The sequence below is a fragment of the Equus caballus genome, chromosome 31, assembly GCF_041296265.1.
Source record: "Equus caballus isolate H_3958 breed thoroughbred chromosome 31, TB-T2T, whole genome shotgun sequence".
In the NCBI taxonomy this organism is placed as follows: Eukaryota; Metazoa; Chordata; class Mammalia; order Perissodactyla; family Equidae; genus Equus; species Equus caballus.
In genome coordinates, this window is record NC_091714.1 from 12,656,809 (window position 1) to 12,681,516 (window position 24,708).

General features: G+C 40.2%; 1 protein-coding gene across 6 annotated transcripts in view; it reads right to left on the reverse strand.

Annotated features, from left to right (window-relative positions):
- The window catches only part of TIAM2 (TIAM Rac1 associated GEF 2), a 234,265-nt gene that overhangs the window by 119,363 nt on the left and 90,194 nt on the right, over nucleotides 1–24,708 (reverse strand). For 4 of the 6 annotated variants that reach the window (XM_070256444.1, XM_070256443.1, XM_070256446.1 and 1 more), the window contains exon 2: nucleotides 20,447–20,540. The gene's annotated coding sequence lies outside the window, so the exon portion shown is untranslated. Of the gene's footprint in view, nucleotides 1–9,800; nucleotides 10,208–20,446; nucleotides 20,541–24,708 lie in introns of those variants that run through there. The other 2 variants (XM_023632968.2, XM_023632966.2) reach the window with 2 other exon arrangements.

Genomic DNA, 24,708 nt, shown 5'->3' on the forward strand with positions numbered 1-24,708 from the left:
TGAAGGGATGTTTTAAGGACACTGGCTTTCACATTGAGATTGAAAGTCATGATTAGAGGGTTGTGACTAGAGAAAGCTCATTCTGGGACATATCTCAAAAGGACCACTGTGGCTGTGCTGTGTCCCGGACTGCTGGCAGCAAAGTGGAAGCCGGGAGAGCCTGTCGGGCTGTTAGGGTGATTCAGGTGAGAGATGATGTGGTTTGGACTTGCTGGGAGTGGGAGGAAATGGGCTGAGTTTGGATAGAGTTGAAGAAAGAGACAACAGGCTTCCCAGGTGGATGGGAGTGAGGAGTGACAGGTCAAAGAGACACCATGATTGTATTCTGGAAAAATGGGGAGGGCAGAGTATAGCAGGCTTGGGAGGAAGACAAGGAGTTGGGTTTTGAATTTGCTAGATTTGAGCTGGCTGTTGACATTCAAGTGGTAACGTGGAGTTGACAGTTGGATGCAAGAACCTGGAGTTCAGGGGAGAGGTGAGCTTGAGGTACAAATTTGCTACTCATCCCTATGAAGATGGTATTTAAAACAAACACTGGATGAGGTCTCCAAGGAAATAAGTAAACAAAGGGAAGAGAAGAGTCCCTGGGCACCCCGACCAGAAGAGATCAAGGAAGTAAGGAGAAACACCCAAGGAAACAGAAGGAGCATCCAGTGAACCGCATTATGAGGAAACCAAGAGAATATACTGCCCTTAAAACCAATCAAAAAATGGCATTTCCATGGGGCTGGCCCCGTGGTCGGGTGGTTAAGTTCGCGCGCTCCGCTGCAGGCAGCTCAGTGTTTCGTTGGTTCGAATCCTGGGCGCGGACATGGCACTGCTCATCAAACCACGCTGAGGCAGCGTCCCACATGCCACAACTAGAAGGACCCACAACGAAGAATATACAACTATGTACCGGGGGGCTTTGGGGAGAAAAAGGAAAAATAAAATCTTTAAAAAAAAAAAAAATGGCATTTCCAGAAGGAGACTGTGAGCGAGTGTCAAATGCTTCCGAGAGTTCAAAGGACAAGGACTGAGAACGGAGCACTGGACTTCGCAATGTGGAGGTTATCCACGAACGTGGCGAGAGCAGCTGCCGGGTAGAGAAACCTGGGTTGGAGTGAGTTTGAGGATGAGTCAATGAAACTGAAGATAGTGAATAGAGACAACTTGCTCAAGGAGCTTTACCATAAAGGGGACAGAGAACTCAGACGGTAGCTAGGAGGACAGAGGAATCCCAAAAAAGGTGGTGGTGATTGCTGTTGTGCGTGTGTATCTTTTAGGCAAAGTCCCAGCATGAGAACGGGAATGAGTGGAGAGCAAATCTGATGTGGCAGGAGAGAGAGGGGCAATTGCTCAAATGTTGTCCTCGAGTCACCAAAGGGGAAGGACTCATGCACAAGAGGAGGAATTGGCCCAGGAACAAACTTCCTCTACTGTTAGAGAAACTTCAGAAAAGACACGTGAAAGTAACTAGCAATACATGCATGTGTAGGCACCCGTATGGAGATACAGGGCAGCAGGACAAAAGAGCATTAACTCCAGTGAGGAACCCTTTGGTGAATTGGTTATCACTGTGTCTTCTTTAATTTTCATTTTTTTCTCTGTAAGTTATACAAGGAAAAAAAAGCTAAGTGAAGGTTTTTGCTAGCTTCCAGTTATTTCCTGTTTTTTTGTTGTTGTTTTGTCTTTAACCTGTCTGGTGGTTTTTGATTCATTTGTGATCATCCTATGAATTCTCAATGGAATATATATACATACGCATACATATGTGCATGTGCATGTGTGTATTCCACAGATTTATGTACACTTTTCATGAAGCTCTTTACTCTCTACTACCTCTTAATATCATGAGTTTTCCTGGTTTATGTGTAGAATGCTTCCTTTCACTTGTCACTCCACCTTCCAGAAGTGGTTACAGATGACTTGAAAATAAGTAAAGGGCTGGCCCCGTGGCCCAGTGGTCAAGTTCACGCGCTCCGCTGCAGGCGGCCCAGTGTTTCATTGGTTCAAATCCTGGGCATGGCACTGCTCATCAAACCACCATGAGGCAGCGTCCCACATGCGACAATTAGAAGGACCCACAATGAAGAATATACAACTATGTACCAGGGGGCTTTGGGGAGAAAAAGGTAAAAATTAAGTCTTTAAAACAAAACAAAACAAAACAAAAACCTGCAGCCAGGAATACTCTACCCAGCGAAAATATCCTTCAAATACGATGGAGAAATAAAAACTTTCCCAGATAAACAAAAGTTAAGGGAGTTCATCGCCACAAAACCTCCTCTTCAAGAAATGCTCAGGAAGAACCTCATTCCTGAAAAATCAAAAAAAGGAAAGGGGTTACAAAATCCAGAACAAAGGAGATAAGCAGAAGGACAATAACACAAGGTAACAGCTCTCCATCAGGACAAAATGCAAAAGAACCGGAAAACAAGTGATAAAATGGCAACAGTGGGCCCCCATGTTTCAATAATCACTCTAAACGTGAATGGATTGAACTCTCCAATCAAAAGGCACAGAGTGGCAGGATGGATCAAAGAACAAGATCCAACAATATGCTGGCTCCAGGAAACACACCTCAGCCCCAAAGACAAACACAGACTCAGAGTGAAGGGATGGAAGACAATACTCCAAGCTAATAATGAACAAAAGAAAGCAGGTATTGCCATACTTACATCAGACAAAGTAGACTTCAAAGCAAAACAGATAAAGAAAGACAAAGAGGGGCATATAATGATAAGAGGGACACTCCACCAAGATGACATAACACTTATAAATATATACACACCTAACACAGGAGCACCAAAATTCTTAAAGAAACTATTAACAAAACTAAAAGGAGACATCAACAGCAATACAATAATAGTAGGGGACCTCAACACGCCATTAACACCAATGCACAGATCATCCAGACAGAAAATGAACAAGGAAATTATAGAATTAAAAGAAAAATTAGATCAGATGGACCTAATAGATATACATAGGACACTTCATCCAAAAACAGCAGGTTACACATTCTTCTCAAGCGCGCATGGAACATTCTCAAGGATAGACCATATCTTGGGAAACAAAGCAAGCATCAATCAGTTCAAGAGGGTTGAAATAATATCAAGCATCTTTTCTGATCATAATGCTATGAACCTAGAAATCAACTACAAGAATAAAGCTGGGAAAGGGCCAAAAATGTGGAGACTAAACAACATGCTACTGAACAAACAGTGGATTATTGAAGAAATTAAAGAAGAAATCAAACATTATCAGGAGACAAATGAAAATGAAAACACACTGTACCAAATGATTTGGGACGCAGCAAAGGCAGTCCTAAGAGGGAAATTCATTGCAATACAGGCTAACCTCAATAAGCAAGAAAAATCTTACATAAACAACCTCAAATGACACCTAACGGAATTAGAAAAAGAACAAACAAAGCCCAAAGTCAGTAGAAGGAGGGAAATAATAAAAATTAGAGCAGAAATAAATGATATTGAATCAAAAAAGACAGTAGAAAGGACCAATGAAACAAAGAGTTGGTTCTTCGAAAAAATTAACAAAATCGACAAACCCTTAGCCAGACTCACTGAAAAAAAAGAAAGAAGTCTCAAATAAATAAAATTAGAAACGAGAGAGGAGAAATCACAACAGATACCGAAGAAATACAAAGGATCATAAGAGAATACTATGAAAAACTATATGCCAACAAATTGAACAACCTAGAAGAAATGGATAAATTCCTAGACTCATTCAACCTACCCAAACTGAATCAGGAAGAAATAGAGAATGTGAATAGACCAATCACAAGTAAAGAAATAGAAACAGTAATCAAAAACCTCCCCAAAAATAAGAGTCCAGGACCAGACGGCTTCTCTGGAGAATTCTGCCAAACATTCAAAGAAGATTTAATACCTATCCTTCTCAAACTATTCCAGAAAATAGAGGAAGATGGAGCACTCCCTAATACATTCTATGAAGCCAACATCACCCTGATCCCCAAACCTGACAAGGACAACACAAAGAAGGAAACCTACAGGCCAATATCACTGATGAACATAGATGCAAAAATCCTCAACAAAATTTTGGCAAACCAAATACAGCAATATATCAAAAAGATTATACACCATGATCAAGTGGGATTTATACCAGGGACACAGGGATGGTTCAACATCCGTAAGTCAATCAACATGATTCACTACATTAACAAAATGAGAAACAAAAACCACATGATCATCTCAATAGATGCAGAGAAAGCATTTGACAAGATCCAACATCCATTTATGATAAAAAACCCTCAATAAAATAGGTAGGGAAGGAAAGTACCTCAACAGAATAAAGGCCATATATGACAAACCCACAGCCAACATCATACTCAACGGACAAAAACTGAAACCCATCCCTCTCAGAACAGGAACAAGACAAGGGTGCCCACTTTCACCACTCTTATTCAACATAGTACTGGAGGTTTTGGCCAGAGCAATTTGGCAGGAAAAAGAAATAAAAGGAATCCAAATAGGCAAGGAAGAAGTAAAACTCTCGCTGTTTGCAGACAACATGATCTTATATATAGAAAACCCCAAAGAATCCATAGAAAAACTATTAGAAACAATCAACAACTACAGCAAAGTTGCAGGGTATAAAATCAACATACATAAATCAGTAGCATTCCTATATGCTAACAATGAACTAACAGGAAAAGGTCTCAAGAACTCAATCCCATTCACGATCGCAACAAAAAGAATAAAATACCTTGGGATAAATTTAACCAAGGAAGTGAAAGATCTATACAAGGAAAACTACAAGACTTTCTTGAAAGAAATCGATGACGACATAAAGAGATGGAAAGACATTCCATGCACATGGATTGGAAGAATAAACATAGTTAAAATGTCCATACTACCTAAAGCAATCTACAGATTCAATGCTATCCCAATCAGAATTCCAATGTCATTCTTTACAGAAATTGAACAAAGAATCCTAAAATTCATATGGGGCAACAAAAGACCCCGAATTGCTAAAGCAATCCTGAGAAAGAAGAACAAAGCTGGAGGCATCACAATCCCTGACTTCAAAACATACTACAAAGCTACAGTAATCAAAACAGCATGGTACTGGTACAAAAACAGATGCACAGATCAATGGAACAGAATTGAAAGCCCAGAAATAAAACCACACATCTATGGACAGCTAATCTTTGACAAAGGAGCTGAGGACCTACAATGGAGGAAAGAAAGTCTCTTCAACAAATGGTGCTGGGAAAACTGGACAGCCACATGTAAAAGAATGAAAATCAACCATTCTTTTTCACCATTTACTAAAATAAACTCAAAATGGATCAAAGACCTAAAGATTAGGCCTGAAACAATAAGTCTTCTAGAAGAGAATATAGCAGTACACTCTTTGACATCAGCTTCAAAAGAATCTTTTCGGACACCATAACCCCTCACATGAGGGAAACAATAGAAAGAATAAACAAATGGGACTTCATCAGACTAAAGAGCTTCTTCAAGGCAAGGGAAAACAGGATTGAAACAAAAAAACAGCCCACTAATTGGGGAAAAATATTCACAAGTTATTTATCTGACAAAGGGTTAATCTCCATAATATACAAAGAACTCACACAACTCAACAATAAAAAATCAAACAACCCAATTACAAAATGGGCAGGGGACATGAACAGACATTTCTCCAAAGAAGATATATGGATGGCCAATAGACACATGAAAAGATGCTCATCATCACTAATCATCAGGGAAATGCAAATCAAAACTACACTAAGATATCACCTTACACCTGTTAGAATGGCAAAAATATCCAAAACCAAGAGTGACAAATGTTGGAGAGGCTGTGGAGAAAAAGGAACCCTCATACACTGTTGGTGGGAATGCAAACTGGTGCAGCCACTGTGGAAAACAGTATGGAGATTCCTCAAAAAGTTAAGAATAGAAATACCTTATGACCCAGCCATCCCACTACTGGGTATCTATCCTAAGAACCTGAAATCAGCAATTCCAAAAGTTCCATGCACCCCTATGTTCATCGCAGCATTATTCACAATAGCCAAGTCATGGAAGCAACCTAAGTGCCCAGCAACTGATGATTGGATAAAGAAGATGTGGTATATATATACAATGGATTACTACTCAGCCATAAAAAGGACAAAGTCGTCCCATTCACAACAACATGGATAGACCTTGAGGGTATTATGTTAAGTGAAATAAGCCAGACAGAGAAAGACGAACTCTGTAGGACTCCACTCATAGGTGGTAGTTAACATATGGACAAAGAGAACTGATCAGTAGTTGCCAGGGGAAAGCGGGGTGGGCGGAGGGCACTAGGGGTGAAGTGGTGTACCTACAACATGACTAATAATGATGTACAACTGTAATTTCACAAGGATGTTAACTTTCATAGCCTTAATTAAAAAAAAAAAAAAGAAATAGGCACCTTCTAAGAAAAAAAAAAGAAAAGAAGTCTATTTTCATTCTCTCCCCTCAGAGTTTCTTTAATTGGCTTTAATCATGTGGAGTTTGAGTTTTCTTTCCCAGCCCATACACTCTGTATCTCTTTAGTCCCTCTTCCTATCTGCATTTTAGAAACCCTACTCTAACAATTCTGTAACTAGACATATGTCATGGTCAAATACGAAAACAAGATAAGGATTATTTTCATTTTGCAATGTTGGCCTCAAGATACCCAGGATTTTCAAGCCTTTATTTAAGTCCTAGGAACGCCCTGGATCAACTTCTTCCTGACACTATCTGTAACACCTACCACATCCCTTTCCTAGAGTGACATGATAACCTAGTCTGTCACATTATATGTGAAATTTATTTTTCCAAAAGTACCTTACATTACCTTGGCACTAACACTAAACCCATTTGCTGTCATTCTGTTCCCATTCATGGCCTCTCTCTCGTCAGGCCCAGAACTAACAAAACCCAAACAGCCTTCTCTTGGAATAGGAGTGTGAAAAACACTCTTAATCTAAGGCTGAAGCAGGAACAGATTGGCAGATGAAATCTAATTGAATCACCATAGGTTAGAGTAACACACGTGTGCCTAAAATTCTCTGTGGCAATAACCAATGGGGCTGATGGCCACCAACTGAGTGACCGATTTGAACTTCACTGGGATGCAAGAAAAACAGAAGTCTTTGTCTTGTATCTGACTAGAGCGTTGAGTCTGTCTGGTGTGGTAAGTAGGTAGGTAAGCAGATGAAAGAAAAGAATGAAGGCAGGGCAGGAAGGAGAGAAATGGACAGATGGGTATGGATGTGTGTATACATATATATGTATCTATGTACACACATAGATACATCTGTATACATATTCATGTCTCTTTCTATCAATTTACAAAGATATATCAGGATATACAAAGTAGTTCCAATTAAAGATACAGGCAATGTAAAGAAAAGACTGACTAACAGGATAGCTGGTATCTCGTCCCAGCTCGGCCACGAACAATCTCAGTGACTTTGGACGAGCCACGCGTGTTGTGTGGTTTTCCAGTTTTCCCATTTGAAAATCGTCTGAGGTCCCTTTTCAGCTTGACAAAACTATGGACTATAGATAGCTGACAAGAGAGTGTCCAATATATTCCAGGGACACTGACGATGAGGCCTCCTACCATTTGTAAGCCTATGTTAGATAGGACTGAGTAATAAAAAGACACTCAACCCACCATTATTAGAATTCAAACTGTCGTAAACACGATGTTTAGTACTTTTGTGTGTCAACAGTCAGAAATTCAGGTTTACCCAGTACTATCGTTACCACCTTGCCCCCGTCTTTAATATTGTTGCTTTATCTTTCAATTCCACACCATTACTTATTTATGATTTTAGTCCTTCTAGTAAAGCCATCTTTACCTTGGCCCTTAGTTAAGGTACAACTAACTTCAAATTAAAAATGCAGATTATCACTTAAAAAAATTTTTTTAATGTCCAAAAAGAGCTTGTTCTGACTTTTCCGTAAAGAGGAAATTATTACTTTTTGAATCTCACAGTTGAGCTGAGGGGTCTCACTAACCCAGTTTATTATCTCCAGGTAAATGAATCTCCCAAAGTGGGCCAAACCTGGAGGCACCTACAGACATGGGAAAGCATCCCATCGGACATTTAAGGAGCACGAGCTTCCCCTTAGGCTGCCCTCTGTGGTCCTCCCATATCCAGCCAGCATCTATGGCAGGAGGAGGTTGCAGAAACCCTGCCCTCACTTTAAATCTCTGAAAAAGCGGATATGTCTCTTTTCAAACACCATCTTAGACCACCAGGACAGAATCATCTGTTTTATTTCGCAGTTAAGTGAGGGCCCACTTGGAAGGATGATCTCTTGGCAAGGAGCCTCGCCCTTATCTCGCACTTCCAGGCATCCTTGAACAGGCCTGGCCTAAGGAGAGGGCTGTGCAAGTCACTCCCTCTACGCTAAAATACTAAAGGAAAGGTGTTATCTATTTGGATTCAAACACTATTCACAGTCTAGATTGGAGTCATAAGGTTCTTCAACAGACTTCAGTTTCTGTCTACAAGCTCTGGAAAAAATAAAAGTAGTTGACAAGTCTTAATCTGACTAGAGAAGACGGCAGCTGGGCTTGCTGTGCCCCTGCTCTAAGTGGGTGCCAGCTCTGTCTGAGCAGCACTTTCTAGAATGGAAAAAAAGGTAATAAATAAAATGCTACCAATGTTTCTATTAATTCTAAGCTACCTGGAGAGCACGCACCATTCCTCCATCCCTAAAAGATCCTTCTGTAAGGAACAGAAGGAGTTGATGATGCACAATATACCCACAGAGAGGACACACATTGAAAAGGAACACTGCTCGCCTAAAATACCGCACACCCTCAGTACACAGAAATGAAGCATAAAATGTTAGAATCCCTCAGTGTGACAGAGGGCCACAGCGAAATGCTGAAACGTGTTAGGAAAATCTCCAGCAGCTGTTCAGCAGTTCCCTTACTTTCCAGAAATTCTATAAATACTCTTCCAGGTCACAAGGACTTCAATAAAGCTCCCTATTTCAGTGTCTCCACCTACCAATTTTCTGAGAATTACATGCTTAGCCAAATTAATGTACAGCAGGGGAAGTACCATGTCAAGGCAGGGTTCCTCAACCCCGGCTGATAAACTCAGTGTTCAGACAAACGCCTGATGAATGAGCAGCTTCTGAGGCATTACGACAAGAATCCATCATTCTACTTAAACAAGGTAGCCCCCACACACACACAGATTATAAGGGATTCCATTTCTTTTTCAGAAAGTTCGAGACAAAAGTGAAGGAGTGACATTAATAAACACTGAACATCAAATTCCAAGTTTCAAAAGAAACTCTTAAACCAAGTAGCTCGCTCAGCTTAAAACAGAGTCCTGAGGAAGTTACATAATAACCAGGAAACTATAAAAGATGATCTCTGCCACATTTTAATTTCCCTTTGTGCCCTGAAAGAATTAACTGGTAAAGATAAGGAAACAGTCATTAGTGCTGTAATATGATCAGACTGAGAAATAGTACTTTCTTGAGATACCAGGCAAAGGAAATCCATAGAACAGATACATCAGCTTTGGGAGAATTAATTAGTAAAACGGGGTGGGGAGCTGTAATGACTCACCAATAGGTGTTTGAAAGCATATAGACCCTCGGATTTAAAGGTAATATTCCCTTATGCACACCAATATGTGCAGCCGAAGTGCAAAATAATGTAAAACAAAGAAAAGTCAGCACACAATGAAATATCGCCATCAGGAGCATTCCGAGAAACACTTACATCTCACGTAGAAAATTAAGTCTCAACTCCAGAAGAGGAAAAATAAACATCTATAACCTTACCTTTGCCAAGACTTTGGATGCAGCCAGTTTTTCTCAGGCTCTTTGAATTAGCAGAAGAAGTTTCCCGAAGTCAGGGTCTGTATCCACATCCACGGACTCGCTCCTCTTTCTGCCCATGGTAAGGCAGGAAGCAGCGTCTACCACTTCAAATGCTCAGCCGTTAAGAGCTAAAAACAGATTGTGTGCAATGCTGGATGTATTTTTGTCTGCTAGCTACACACCCTCATCATGTTCAATTTTTTCCATTGGTGGAAGAGAATGATGCAGACTTAACCAGAAAGTGGTTTTCCACGGGCTGCCTGAAGCAATCAGCCAGGACAGCCTGCCATCACGCCTCGGAGCCGCGGGGCTCGCCCATGACTGCGCTGCTGTTGACGTGCATTCCAGAACTACCACCAAAGTCCCATAGGAACTCGGTTCCAAAGTCTGCTGAATAAAGGTTTACTCACTCAAAGAGAGCCTCAGCTGCTTTTTCCAGCCTTTTAGCAGCAAGAATACACACCTACCATCCTTGGGTTTAGAGAGTAGTAAACATTCCGTCTCCTAAACCGCAGCTGGAATGTTACGGTCATAAAAACCCTGCCTCCAGAGCAGCCCTTTGCAATAATTTTGTGATGTGCAAAATCTCGGGTGTATACTTACTCTATGTTCCTTGCTGGAGTTATTTCATTTTTAAGTTCGCTGAGCTACCGTGCCGCACCTTGGAAGTCCTTGTCATCCCAACAAGTCACAGTTTTATCAAAAATATGCATTCAATTGCCTTTCAAAAAAGTGACAGACAAGAAGTTCAAGTGTTTTTAAGGCTTGCTGTATTTTTTGATGAAAGACCTTCAATTTAAAGTATGCCCAAAAGATAAAGCAACACTTTCAGATCAGTTTATATTAGTTATTGGGGAGGGAGTGCTGGATGGGAAATTATATTCTATAGAAGAAAACAATCTAAGTAGAAGTTTTCAAGTTATCCTGGACAAACACGTGACGACAGTTTGTTAAGGTAATATTTTCATTTTTCAAAAAATGTGAATGGATGTATATATGTAACAGACATGATTCTTAATATTAAAGACCAGATTCTACGTTAGACATACAAGCTTTTAATTCCTTATCTTACAGGAAAAATGAATTGTTACATACACACACATGCAACTACATATATGTTACACACACATGTACACGCACACAGATTTTTTTTCCATATAGTTTCCACGTAGTTAATACTTTCTTAAAAGTAAACTTTCTAATTTTAATTGGCAGATAATAAGAGCCATTACGTAAGATCGTCACTCCAGTTGTTATACAAACTAGTCTAGCCTCTGCAAAAATTTAAATTAGTGAACACGGAACAAAGGAATTTTTAGTGCTGGTGAAGAACACCTCAAAAATTGCCTATCTCAATTCCCTCACTTTACTTGCTCAAGGTCACACGGCTAGCCAGCAGCAGGCAGCAGAGCCAGGCCATGTCACTCAAGAGACCACAACCCTCAGGACTGAAGTCAGAAGGTTGCCACGGAAGCCAAATCACATCACAGAAAACATGGGAATTCCCAAAATGTTAATGTGACGTGTGTGTGTATTAAAAAACACCCTGAGTAAATACGGAAGAAGAAAGAACGCTAAGTCATTGAACTCCTGCTCCTTTAGACCCAGCAGCATCAGTTCTGTTACTAAAGAAAAAAATAAAATATAAACTAGCATAAAAGAAGCACATTTCTTCCATATACCCTTGAGACAGAAGAACCACTTCTTGACACATAGGGGAGGGGGCATTATGTCAGAAGGAAGCAGGAAATTGAGAGAGAGATGCTCCTGGGAGTGAAAAGAGCGTGAAAAGAACAATTAACAGCACAGAAAGATTTGCACGCCCCCGTTCTATTCCTGCTTCCAGACTTTCTAAGACAATTCTGATCTTTTGATACTTTTTATACGTAGATCTCTCTACGCCAGAAATGCCTTCAAGACTGAACTATCTCCAACATGCCTCAGACTCTTCCAATGGGCTTGCATCGTCTGGCTCCATTTTTTATCACTGAGGTCACCCAAATAACTTTAGTTCTATGAATTTATAATGTCACTTGGGGTTTCAAACTATGTAAGATTTTTCAAGTTCTTTAGACTTTGCCTAACTCAGTAAAATATTCTCAATGTAGTACTCCATCCTAAAATTACAAAACCCAGCATATTTCCAAATCGTAAAACTAGACTCTAGCTTTCTAATGCTTCATCCTGAGATAATAATATAACAGGACATATGTGTTAACAGGCATCTAAAATTAAATTCGTTGGCAAAGATCTCCGAGAATTATGTAAATTACTACTTAAGAAGTATTCTATCCTCAAACATATAATGCAAAATGACATATTTAAAAGCAAATATAGCAAATGTTAACAACTATAGAATTCACGTGGTGGGGTTATTGTTCCCTGTACAATTCTTTCCACTGTTCTATATTTTTGCAAATTTTTTAAATACAAAGTTGGGGGGAAATGGCGGGTACACACGTACACACACACACACAGACACAAAGTCAAACTCATAGAAATAGAGAGTAGCAAAGCAGTTGCCAGGGGCTGGGGTGTGGGGGAAATAGGGAGAGGCTGGAAAAAAGGTACAAACTTTCAGCAATAAAGTGAGTAAGTTCTAAGGATCTAATGTGAAACATAGCAACTATAGTTGATAGCACTGTATTGTATCATTGAAATCTACTGAGAGTAGAACTTAAAAGTTCTCACCAAAAAAAAAAAAAGAGAAATATGTGAGCTGATGGATGCATTAATTAACTAGATGGTGAGAATCCGTTCACAATGTGTATGTATATCAAATCTCCACGATGCATACTTTAAATATCTTACAATTTTATACGTCAATTATATCTCAATAAAGTTGAAATTTTTTTAAAAACACCATGTGTTTACTATATGCCTAGTTAAGACTAAGCAAAAATTTTTGCTAACTTGATTGTAATCAAGGACATGAATATCTTCCATCTCACTATCACCTGACAAATCATAATTAATAAAAAATAGGCCGCAGGGAGTAGCGGAAATATCATAGGCTTCAAAACCAGTAGACCTGGGTAGCAATTCTTCTCCTAGTAACTCAGAAGCCCTCCAAATCCCATTATCTTTATCACAAAATGGAGCTGATAATAATAATGCCTATCTCAAATAAAAATATAAATAAGGATGTGCTAGCCTATAAATAGTTATAAAAAATGACATTAAAAATACAATTTTTAAAGTAATATGAGCTGTCAGAAATAATCTCTCTGCTTAAAATTCAAGAAACTCAACGCCTTCCATAGTCTTCACTTTTGAGGTCAAACACAATGGTATGGAAAGAATACCCGCCAAGCATCATTCTTGATTGGTAATCTATAGTCACTTCTAAGGGCTTCATCTAGTAAATATATATATATATATATATATATATATATATATACATATACACATATATATAATAGTAATAATAACAAATAAAGGTTAAAAATATAAATTACTTTTATCCAAACAGGATTGCAAAAGATTAAATAAATCTCTCACAAAGATAAACTTCCACCTTTGATGAAATTACACAAATGAGCTCATGTGCTAAAAAGAGCTGTGGTCTGCTGTTTCCGATGGAAAAGCAATTCTTCAAATAATGTGTGCTAAAAAACATGGAACTGGAGTAATATTGCAAAAATATCCTAGAGGAAGGCAATACTAGAGGAAAATGAAGCACGCAAATTAGTCATGTGAAAATCCTAAAGTCCACAGAATATTACTGGGAGAGGTAACTTTGTTCCTCACTTTATCAGAAGGCACAAATCTAGCAGGTCTGTTTCTGAAACCAAATGCTTCCAAGTTGGTCCAGAGAATAGAGTGAGAGCATGCATGGCTGGCCTCCACATCCAAACCTGCCATGGTTTGAAGGTTTTACCTCCCAGAGGTTTTACCTTACCAGCGTGGTGTGACGCTGAGAACCCACACAAATGTACAACTGACACCTGCAATTCATGTGTCACCTAGTCACTGTTCCCAGGGGGCCAGCAAAACAGCTCAGAGCCCAGGCATTAGGGTCCCTCTGCCCTGATCTCAGGCCCTGCTGTGTGACACTGGACATGTCACTTAACTACTCAGCTTCTTAATCTGTAAAATGGGAATAACATTATCTCGCAGGGATGTTGTAAGCATACATGCAGATTGTCGAACACAAGGCCTGCCTGTGAATGCAAACTCTATAACGCAGAGATCTTGTTAAAAGTGTTTACTGTTAAGTCTAGCACTTTAGAAAAGTGCCGGCACATGGTGCATACCCCATAAATATCCGTTGAGTGAATGAGTGAATGAATGAATGATTGGGAGATGACAGTGATGGTGGCGGTGGTGGAGAACGTGAAAAGAACCACATCTGTTGCAGTCCACATCTTCGTGCCAGAAGCGTCTAGAACTCCTTTAAAATAAGCCACCCCTCGTGTTATTAATGCCCACTGAGCAAAACTTTCAGAGTTTCTGCTTAAAACTCCCCGGCTGTTTTCCTGTAGTGATTCACATTCCAGGCTGCTTCGGCCTCACGAAAATGCCTGAACAGAACACAGCCATGTATCTTTAAAATCAATAGTCAGTTTTAAGATAATTCAAAATGCAATACCAGCACAGTACTTTAAACCCACAGCAAATCTAAATTTCATCATACAAGCTTTTTCTAAGCGTTTCAAAGGTGTCAAACATGCAAAAAAATTTTAATGGAGTCAATTATCACAAAAATGAGATATTTTATGGCATAAATATTTATAAAGTTCAAGTGGTACCTAAACATTGCATAACAGGCAAGCCCCAATAATTTAACCAAATGGCCAGTTAATTAATTTTGCAAGAATGAGCAAATATGAAGTAACATAAAAATTAAGATTTAAAACAAATTCTTAACAAAACTTTTCTTTTAAAGGGACTTCTTTCTGCAGGTCATTCTATCCAAATGAAATACACTTTGACAATTGACAAGTACTGATAATGTATAAAATCCTAAATGTCGAAGTTAAATAGAATGCATTATAATAAGTAACAGGTAATATTTTTGTATAAATGATAAAATCTATATTAAAGGGAGTGCAGACTGGTGCAGCCACTATGGAAAATAGTATGGAGAGTCCTCAAAAAATTAAGAATAGAACTACCATATGATCCAGCTATTCCACTGCTGGATATTTATCTAAAGAACTTGAAAGCACAAATGCATAAAGATACATGCACCCCTATGTTCATTATTGCACTGTTCACAGTAGCCAAGACTTGGAAGCAACCTATGTGCCCATGAAGGGACGAATGGATAAAGAAGATGTGGTATTTATACATAACAGAATACTACTCAGCCATAAAGAACAATGAAATCTTGCCATTTGTGACAACATGGATGGACCCTGAGGGTATTATGCTAACCGAAATAAGTCAGATGGAGAAAGTCAAATACCATATGATCTCACTCATAAATAGAAGATAAAAACAACAACGGACAATCATATAGAGACAGAGATTGGATTGGTGGTTACCAGAGGGAAGGTGGGAGGGAGGAGGGCAAAAGGGGTGATTAGGCACATGTGTGTGGTGATGGATGGAAATTGGTCTTTGGGTGGTAAGCATGATATAATCTACACAGAATTCAAAATATAATGATGTGCACCTGAAATTGACATAATGTTATAAACCAATGTTACCACAATAAAAAAAAAGAAAGAAAATTTAAAAATAAAAACATATATACAAAAATAATTAATTTAAAAAAAAAATCTGTATTAAAAATCATACTACAAGGGGCCAGCCTCTGGCTGAGTGGTTAATTTTGCGTGCTCCGCTTCAGTGGCCCAGGGTTTCACCAGTTCAGATCCTGGGCACTGACGTAGCACCAGTCATCAGGCCATGCTGAGGCAGCATCCCACATAGCAGAACGAGAAGGACCTACGATTAGAATATATACCTATGTACTGGTGGGAATTGGGGGAGAGGAAAAAAAAAAAAAGAGGAGGATTGGCAACAGATGTTAGCTTGGGGCCAATCTGAAAAAAAAAAATCATGCTACCAAAAGGAAAACTACAAAATGAGTTTGAGCTAAGGTAAAATAAAAGTTTTCAGTAGAAATAATCATTTACGAAATATGCTTATAAAATTGTGGCTTTTACTAGCCACTAGACACATCTGTTTACAACATTTTTTAAGGGTTATATTGGAACATTTAGGGAAGTACAAGTAATCTGCTCCGAACGAAATGCAATTAAAAAGTGTTATATTCAGCCTCTGATTCCACTCACAATATTTCCTTTTTATGGACTGAAGTGAAGCTGTTTAAGCTAAAAGGTTCCTAATCGGTTTAATTCAGAGAATAATTGAATCTGGGTTTTTGAAGGGACCGCAGAGGTCGTCTGTCTGGCCCGATCTTGCTTCTAATTGGAGAACCTCCCATGGTATCCTGACAGATGGGCCCTCTCTTCTGTCTAAATACGCTGACTGATGGGAAGTTCACAGCTCTATTAGGGAGCACATTCCATGGTGAAATACCCAATTGATAGATGAGAACTCCTTCCAGGGACTTTAAATCAGCCATCCTAACAATTCCGCTAATTAAGTTTAGTCTTTCCATCACTATCAACGCACTTCCCACTCCTCTCTGCCACCCAATCATCCTACAAACAACGGAAGTCAATTTTTATGGTTCTTCCCTGCTCTCTCCTTCCCTTCGAGTTTATCTTCACAAAGAAGCCAGAACCACCCTTGTAAAACAGAATAAACAAACCAACCAGATTATGTTTTGCCCTAAAAATCAAATGCACACAGAAAAGAGTCCTAAGATTTCAGTCTGTGCCTTAGCGGGCTATGACCGTAACTCTCTTGGCAACCCCAGTCTGAGAAAACGAGGTTACAGGCCCTTATCTGTTTGGTACCAGAAAGTCTAAGGAGTTTTGGGGTCCCCTGGAGAAGGCAGAATGGAACCTAATTCCAGAGTCCACACGCGAGCGCAGATTATACACTGCTCCCATGTCACGGAGCCAGGAGACCCAACAAGTGATCTTAAGGAAGGTGACAGAGATTGCTGCTGAAAGAGAACAAATGGCCTTAAATAAAAGCAAAAGAGTTGTCTCTGAACACAGAGGGAAAATTTTACTGTCCAGATTGGGGACCACACTCACATACCTTCAAGGCTGTTTAAAATATATGAATGAAGCAGGCTGGGGTGCTGTGTTCTTACGAAACAGAGACCACTTGATCGCAAATTAAACTTGTACGAGTATTCTTCAGCACACACAAAAAACCTCTGGTTCCATTTCTCTTGAAATATGAAACTCTACAGAAAGATCTTTGGTTTTTCCACAACTAATGCAGAAGTAGATAAAACGTTCTTGATTTTCTCCTAATTCTACTATAAGAAAAACAACTTAAGTAAATGAAAAATAGCAACTGACACTCAGTGTTGGGGAGACAGAATGAAGTGGCAGGGACTGTGGGAAACTGGCCCATCCACAACTCATCCAAAAGGGCCACCAGCCACTCAGTTCCATTGCCACCTGGGAATGCAGAACCCAATGTTGCCAGAGGAAACACATTTTTAAGAAACACTCATGCTGCTTTTATGTAAAATTTTCATTTTAAAGGTAGGTAACTAATTTACATATCCTTAAAACACTTGTCAGGGACATATTTTGCCAGCCCAACAAAGCTTTTCCACAACCCAGAAGCAGCTGGAAGGTCACCAGTTTGTAACCTCGGATGCAAATGATAAAACAGGAACATTTTAAATCTTGAATTTTTTAAATTTAATTTAATTTAATTTTTTTTTGCTGAGGAAGATTCACCCTGAGAAACATCTGTTGCCAGTCTTCCTTTATTTTATATGTGGGTCACCACCACAGCATGGCTGAAGAGTGGTGTAGGTCTGTGCCCAGGATCCAAACCCATGAACCGGGGCTGCTGAAGTGGAATGCGCCAAACTTAACCACTACTCTATGGAGCTGGCCCCCAAAAATATTTTAAAAGACACCAATCAGCAGTCCCAACTCCCTGACTTCAGAAAGCTAAATCCTGGGTCTCTAGGAACATATGTCTCTACACAACCACATCTGGCCAAGACAACCAGATGTACAGGCAGGATTTGGGGAGGGAGCCGCATACACAGAAGAGGCACCGTAAAGGACCACACAGCCACGGCCCCCACCTTCCTGGTGAGCAGAGGAATCCTTTCTACCTAGCTCCTGACCCGCAGCCAACCAGCCTCCAGACACCACAACCGCCCTGGGAAGTTCAATACCCCGCAGGGCCACCCCTCCCACTTCCCACAGCTCCTAACGAAGTCCTTCCTCACATGAAGCCCAAAGTGGCTTCCTTCTGCTGTCACTCACGGGTCCCAACTAGCGCTTCCCTTAGGAGCTGCTCAAGCTTCTGATCAAGCTCATCATCCCTGCTCCCTTTCACGCAACATACTCTCTAATACATCAGGACAGGCATTAAGCTCCCTACTAAGCTTACTACTTTCCAGGCTGAATATTCTGTTCCCTTCATCATCATGAAAGGACACGACTTCCAAACACTCCTCACCATGATCACTTTCCTCTGGATAATCAATATCCTTCTTAAATCTAAGGCCTGGAAGGAAAGGAAGAAGGAAACAGAATTCTAAAGCACTGTGCCAGGGTGCTATATATATTTTCATATTTCATTCTCATAGCAATCTTCTTTCATCTGTGTATTATTCACTACTTTGCAGCTGAAGGAGGCTAAGGAAAGTCATTTGCTGAAGATCACAAAACTAGGATGACCAAAAAACTTAAACCAAGTCTATCTGATAGCAGAGAGACAACGGCCTTGCTCTCCATATGGAAAATGGCTTATTTACAATGTTTCATCATTATTATAACTTATTAAAATTACAAATAATATAAGCAAGTCTATTCTTTCTAGTGATCTCAGGAATGGACAGCTGTTTTCATCTGTGTCATGTGAAAACAAATTCTCAAAGTTGCATCCACTTTATGAACCGTATCCAAATGCAAGATTTTTAAACCTCGTTGATGTAGTGAATATATAAAAATCTGAGAATATACTAATAAAATAGAAATGTATATAACACACATATTAACATACCTAGTCATAATCACTCTATAAGGAAAATGCTTTCATTACCCCCATTTTACAGAAGAAGAAACTGAGGCACCAAGAGGTTAAATAACCTGCCCAAGGTCACTGAGCCAGGAAATATCGGAGACAGGAGTCAAACAACTCAGGCAGTCTGACTCCAAAAACATCTAGACTTTAGGCTTTTCAATTAGGTGTATTTCAGTCACAATTTTTTAACTTCATTAAAGCATAAATAAAATACCTCCCTGAGGCTAGATATTTCTTTTGAATATTCTAATATAGACAAAAGTCAGTCAACACAAAACTTACCAATTATCAAAATTTCTAGCTTTAATATGTACTATATTTGCAAATAAACTCAGAAATGTTAGAAAACTTCCTGTTCACATGGAATATAATGACAAACTTGATAATTCTGTGATGGAACAATTCACATTTTTAAAAACTATTACCCAGACAAATCGAATCTTCAATATCTCCTGCAGTGTGAACAAACTTCTCACCATATGACACCGAGCAACTCACACAGTGAGCTTCATTTAACTGTTGCACGCACTACGAATTCAGTCAGAAAATACCATCTGTTGTGCACCAGGGGCTGTGGGGCTGCGTGAGGAACAGGACAGACAAGTGTCCTGTCGTTATGGACCTTCTGCCCCAGTGACACTGGAGCTGAACCACAGACCAATAAATAAATACACAAAGGAGCAAACTATCAGGTAGAGACAAGCACTTGCAGAGAATTAAAATAAGTGACTTGGTGGCAGGTGGCTGGGTGGCTACTTTAGACTGGGTGGTCGGAGGCGGTCTCTTGGAGGCAGGACCTTGAGCTGAGATCCAGAGGGCATGAAGCAGCCCAGGAAAGACAGGATGAATTGCTGCCTGGAAAGTGTATGCTCGTGCCTGTGTGCTGCAGCAAAGCAAGCTGAACTGCAGACACTGCAAACATTTCCAGGGAATTCCTTGCAACCAATCCAAACACAGCTTTGGGAACGATTCAGCAGTCCTGCTGTGGTACTTAACCTGCAACGCCAATACAGCTGCGAGTAAAATGCCCCAGTCACAAGGAAACAGCCTTGACATCACAGCTGGAACCTCACCTTTCCTCAGTGGTTTCTTAGCATCCAAGTCTCCTGAGCTTACCTGATCTTACAACCAGAAATTACCTCCTCTAGAGCTGTCCTTCAGCAGGAGGTCCTAGCTGGTCTGGAGTTCAAGGATGTGCTCTAACAGTATTTGACATGGAAAGAGATGGAAATGAATGCTTCCCAGACTGCAACTTCTCCACCCAGGCTCCCAGAGAGGAGGGATGCATAGTTTCCCAGCATATCAGATCAAAGTGTGTTTGTAATAAGCCATTCAGATTTGGTACCCCACTGCCCGCAGGAACCTCAATTACCAGCACCTGAGGAATCCACATTGGCTTTTCCCACTCAGGTCCACAAACAAAGATCAGTTAACAGAGTTACATGGGCAATAGACACGTAAGAAATACAGACCGAAAGACAATAATTCTTTGAGATGTACAAGTGCCGTGAACTTACCCCTGGAGGAAGTGTGGATGGCACTTAGTCTAATCATTCATTTATCCAGAATGAGCTGGCTGAAGAGGTGACTTTGTAATTCAACCACAGAGCCCTGGCAAGAGAAAACAAACACACAGAGGTGGTGAGAAATAACTTTTCAAAATTAGAATTTTGTAATGAAAGCTCAATTTCTCAGCATTCTGCTATATCTTGGGCTTGATACGAAAAGGGAGAATCTGAAAGAAAAACCAAGGGTTAAGCGACTAATTATAAGGGAAATATGAAGGTCTTCCCACATTCTAATTGGAGAAGCAAGTCTACAGCTTCAGCCTGTAACTTCGTATGGCCAAGTCATTTCATAGATAGGTCTATGGAGGGAGGGAAGGAAGGGAGGGAGAAAGAGAGGGAGAGAGAGAGAGAGCAGGAGGGAGGAGGAGGAGGAAGAGGAGGAGGAGATGATGGACAGTTGGATGGATGGATGGATACATGGATGGATGATTAGATAGACAGACAGAGCGAGCCTACTGTGTTCAAGCCACTACTCCAGATGCTGAGGATACAGCAGTGAATAAGAGAGAAAGTCTCTGCTCTCAATGAGCTTCATTCAAATGGGAGGAAGCAGTCAAATCAAATAGGTAAATAAACAAATAAGAAAAATATCCTAGAGTGATACATGCAATGGAGAGATGTAAAATAAGATGATGAGATGGTGAGTGACAAGTGGCTGATTTAAATTGGCAGATCAGGAAATGGCTCTCTGAGATGGCAACTAGGCTGAGATCTGAATGCTATTTCAAAGTTAGGGAAATGATCCCCCAGGCACAGGGACCAGCCAAGACCCCAGTAAGAACCAGCGCGTTAAGGATAGTTATCATGGATTGTGGGGCAGAATCCAAATGCAAGTAAGTTGACTCAAAGGATCAAAATTTTGTTACTTATTAAGCAGGTGGTTTCTGGGTCCGTTCATATTATGGAGAATACTAACTTCCTCCTGTGTTTGATACGCTGCCCAGTGATATATCCAAACTCACAGCACCATTAGTCAACACACCAGAAAGTACCTCCCTTTTCTTTCATTACTTAAAATGTGAAACAGATTGCTGTCAGAGAGTGAGACTTGTCTTCTTAGAAGACATTATTTCACCTCTGCTATGTACACTAGATACTGTGTATGATAATAACTGTGTACTCTGGGTCACAGTCTTTGATAAAGAATCCAGACTTTGGAGTCAAAAGATCAGGGTTCAACCCCCAGCTTCCCCATGACCACCTGAGTGAGATCAGCCTGGTTATTTCAACTGTCTGAGCTGCTGGTTTCTTGAACTATAAAATGGAAATGATATTATCTACTTTGCAGGGTTATTCTATGTATTGAATGGGATAACGCACATAAAATACTTAATAAAGGGGTTGAAACATGTGAAATGCTCAAAGTAGCAATAAAGTATTATTATTGTAAACAGTCACTATTGGGAAAGGCACGATTAGAGCAATGGTCCACGCTACAGAAATACATGCACATAACCAGACAGAGCAGAGACAACAATTTTCATTTATAGGATCATAGAATATCCTCTGGGTGCACCTTCAAAAACCAGCCCAACTCCCTCTCTCTACAGGTGAAAATTTAAAGCTAAATGAAGCAGACATGCCCAAGGTGACATAACTGATTCAAAGAACATTTTTAGAAACCTGACATATTTGGTTAAGAATGCCTGACTTATAAGATAAATCCCACACAGACATAAATTTTTAATTCACTTTGTAACTATCCCAGTATGGACAAGAAAATATTTTCAAATGGTAGGAATGGGAAATTGAACAAGCTTCAGGGGACTCAAAGCCAAGAATTGTCAAATTTTACAGATGACCTGACAGATGGTTACTTACTAACCAAAACGAAAATATATAAGATCTACCACATTTTAATTTCTCCAGTGATAACAACAGATATTGAGTCTCAAGCACCTACTATGTGACAGAAGCTTTCCATACATTCATTCTGAATTTTTGGCCATTTTATGAGTGTGACAGTTTTTTATTCTCTATGCCTTTGCATATACTGTTCCCTGCAGGGAATGCCTCCCTGGAGAACTCCTAATTACCCTTCAAGACCCAGATTAAGTGTCTCCTCTTCTGTGAAGCCTTCCCTGACCTCCTACCTTCCATGAAGTGTTATCACTCTCTCCTTCACCTCCCCACTCTGGCCAGTATAGGCAACTGCATTGCAGTAATTACTTTTTCACTTATTTTCCTCCTTTACTAGATTTTGATTGCTTTGAAAGTAGAGGACTCATCTTACTTATCTTTGTTTTCCTGATGTCTAGCACAAGGCCTTACACACGGGTGCTTAATAAATGCATGATGAATGGACCAACAGAAGAACTGATGCATCAAATTGTTAACACAACATGATTTAATTTTAGACTAGCCTGCTTTTCCATCACATGACTATGACATATTACAAATGAAGGGGAAGTTACAGCTTATCTACTGTCATCGTTAATGTCATGTGTCAACTTGGCTAGGCTGTAGTACACAACTGTTTGGTCAAACACCAGTCTGGATGTTAGCATGAAGGTATTTTTAAGACGTGATTAACATTTAAATCACTAGACTCTGAGTAAAGCAGATTACCCTCGATAACGTGGGTGGGCCTCATGCAATGAGTGGAAGGACTTAAGAGCGAAGACTGAGATTTCTCAGTTAGGATATTTTTCTCAGGTTTGAAGAAGGAATTCTGCATCTAGACTGCAACATGGAAACCCTGTCTGACTTTTCAGCCTCCTGCATTGCAGAATTTGGACTCAAGACTGCAACATCAACCTTTGTCTGAATTTCCAGTCAGTGGGCCTGTCTTATGGATTCCAGCCTTACCAGCACCCACAATAATGTGAAACAATTCCTTAAAATTTCTCAATAGATAGATAGATAGATAGATAGGCAGGCAGGCTCCTGTTGATTCTGCTTCTCTGGAGAATCCTGATTAATATGACCACTAATCATATTGAATTGAAATGATTTTGGGCAGGATTACAGAATGTTTAAGGTTAGGGCACACTCACTTCAACGCTGTTCATTTTGCCGATGAAGAAACCGAGGCCCAGAGAGGATAAACTACACCTGCCGCATAGACAGTGGCAAAAACTGGGACTGCAACTCAATCGCCAAACAACAGCATCAGCCCTGTTTCAGAACAGGTGACAGTGGTTTGTCCCAGTGACGGATCAGTGGTTGCCCAAAGTGCTCTTCCTTGGATCCTGGTGTCCTGTTCACAACATTTTCCACTTCCCGCGTGTATTCCAGGGCCACGTGAACAATTAACTTTCATCTAGTTGGAAGGACTACGACCCATTTTCAGCAAGTGGATATTCTCTCAACAGTGTAGACTAGGTTTAGCTGTCAACGAATGCCATGATTTAAGGTGAGTGAACAATGGGACAGGGGCTGCAATACCCTGTGACTATAGAAAGATCTAACGGGGCCCATTGTGTATTGAAGTCTGAGATTCAAGGCTGTGCTGGGTAAACCACACCTATAATAAAACTCTAGCATCTCTGTGTTTTTAGTCAGACCAGGAGTGTGCTTGCATCTATAACAGCACACAGGTACCATGTGTGGACAGAGTCATCAATCAATAGATTTCACTCACGCTCCCTTCAGCATGAAAACCAGCCAGGCCTGGAGCCTCTGAGCTTGCCTGCCACCATGACATCATTTTAATTCAACATGACTACATCTTACATTTTTCTCCCTTGAGTTCGGGATAAAAAGCCCTTCGATTTTACAGTCCTGACGATTCTGCCCCCACACCTTCCCTAACAGCTGAATGTAACTGGACCTTCAGCTACAGCACAGTTAAAAAAAAGGAAGGCCACACCGCAAGAAAGGCTAGCACATTAATCAATGTGGAAGCCTACTGTGGAGTCCTGGACCAAGTTCACAGCACCCAGTGTTTATAAAACTCTCAGTGCTGGGCGACACAGTGAGAGCCTGCAGCCTTCAACACAATTCCCAACGCAGGTCAAGGAGAAATTGCTGGGGAAGAGAAAGATAAAGTCACCACTTAACCCAAGCCCTTCCAATACGCCCCCTCCACCCCAACTAGGTAAAAAGAAGGCATTTCTCACTGAGAAATTTCTCTCTCAAATTCTCGCCTTCTTCAAATTAAATCCCCTTGGTAATCTCCCATCTCTCTGAATAAAAAACTGTTTTAAAGTTTCTGGGTTTACTCTAGCCTTGCTATCAGCTAGGCAGCTTATCAACTCAGAGACTCAACT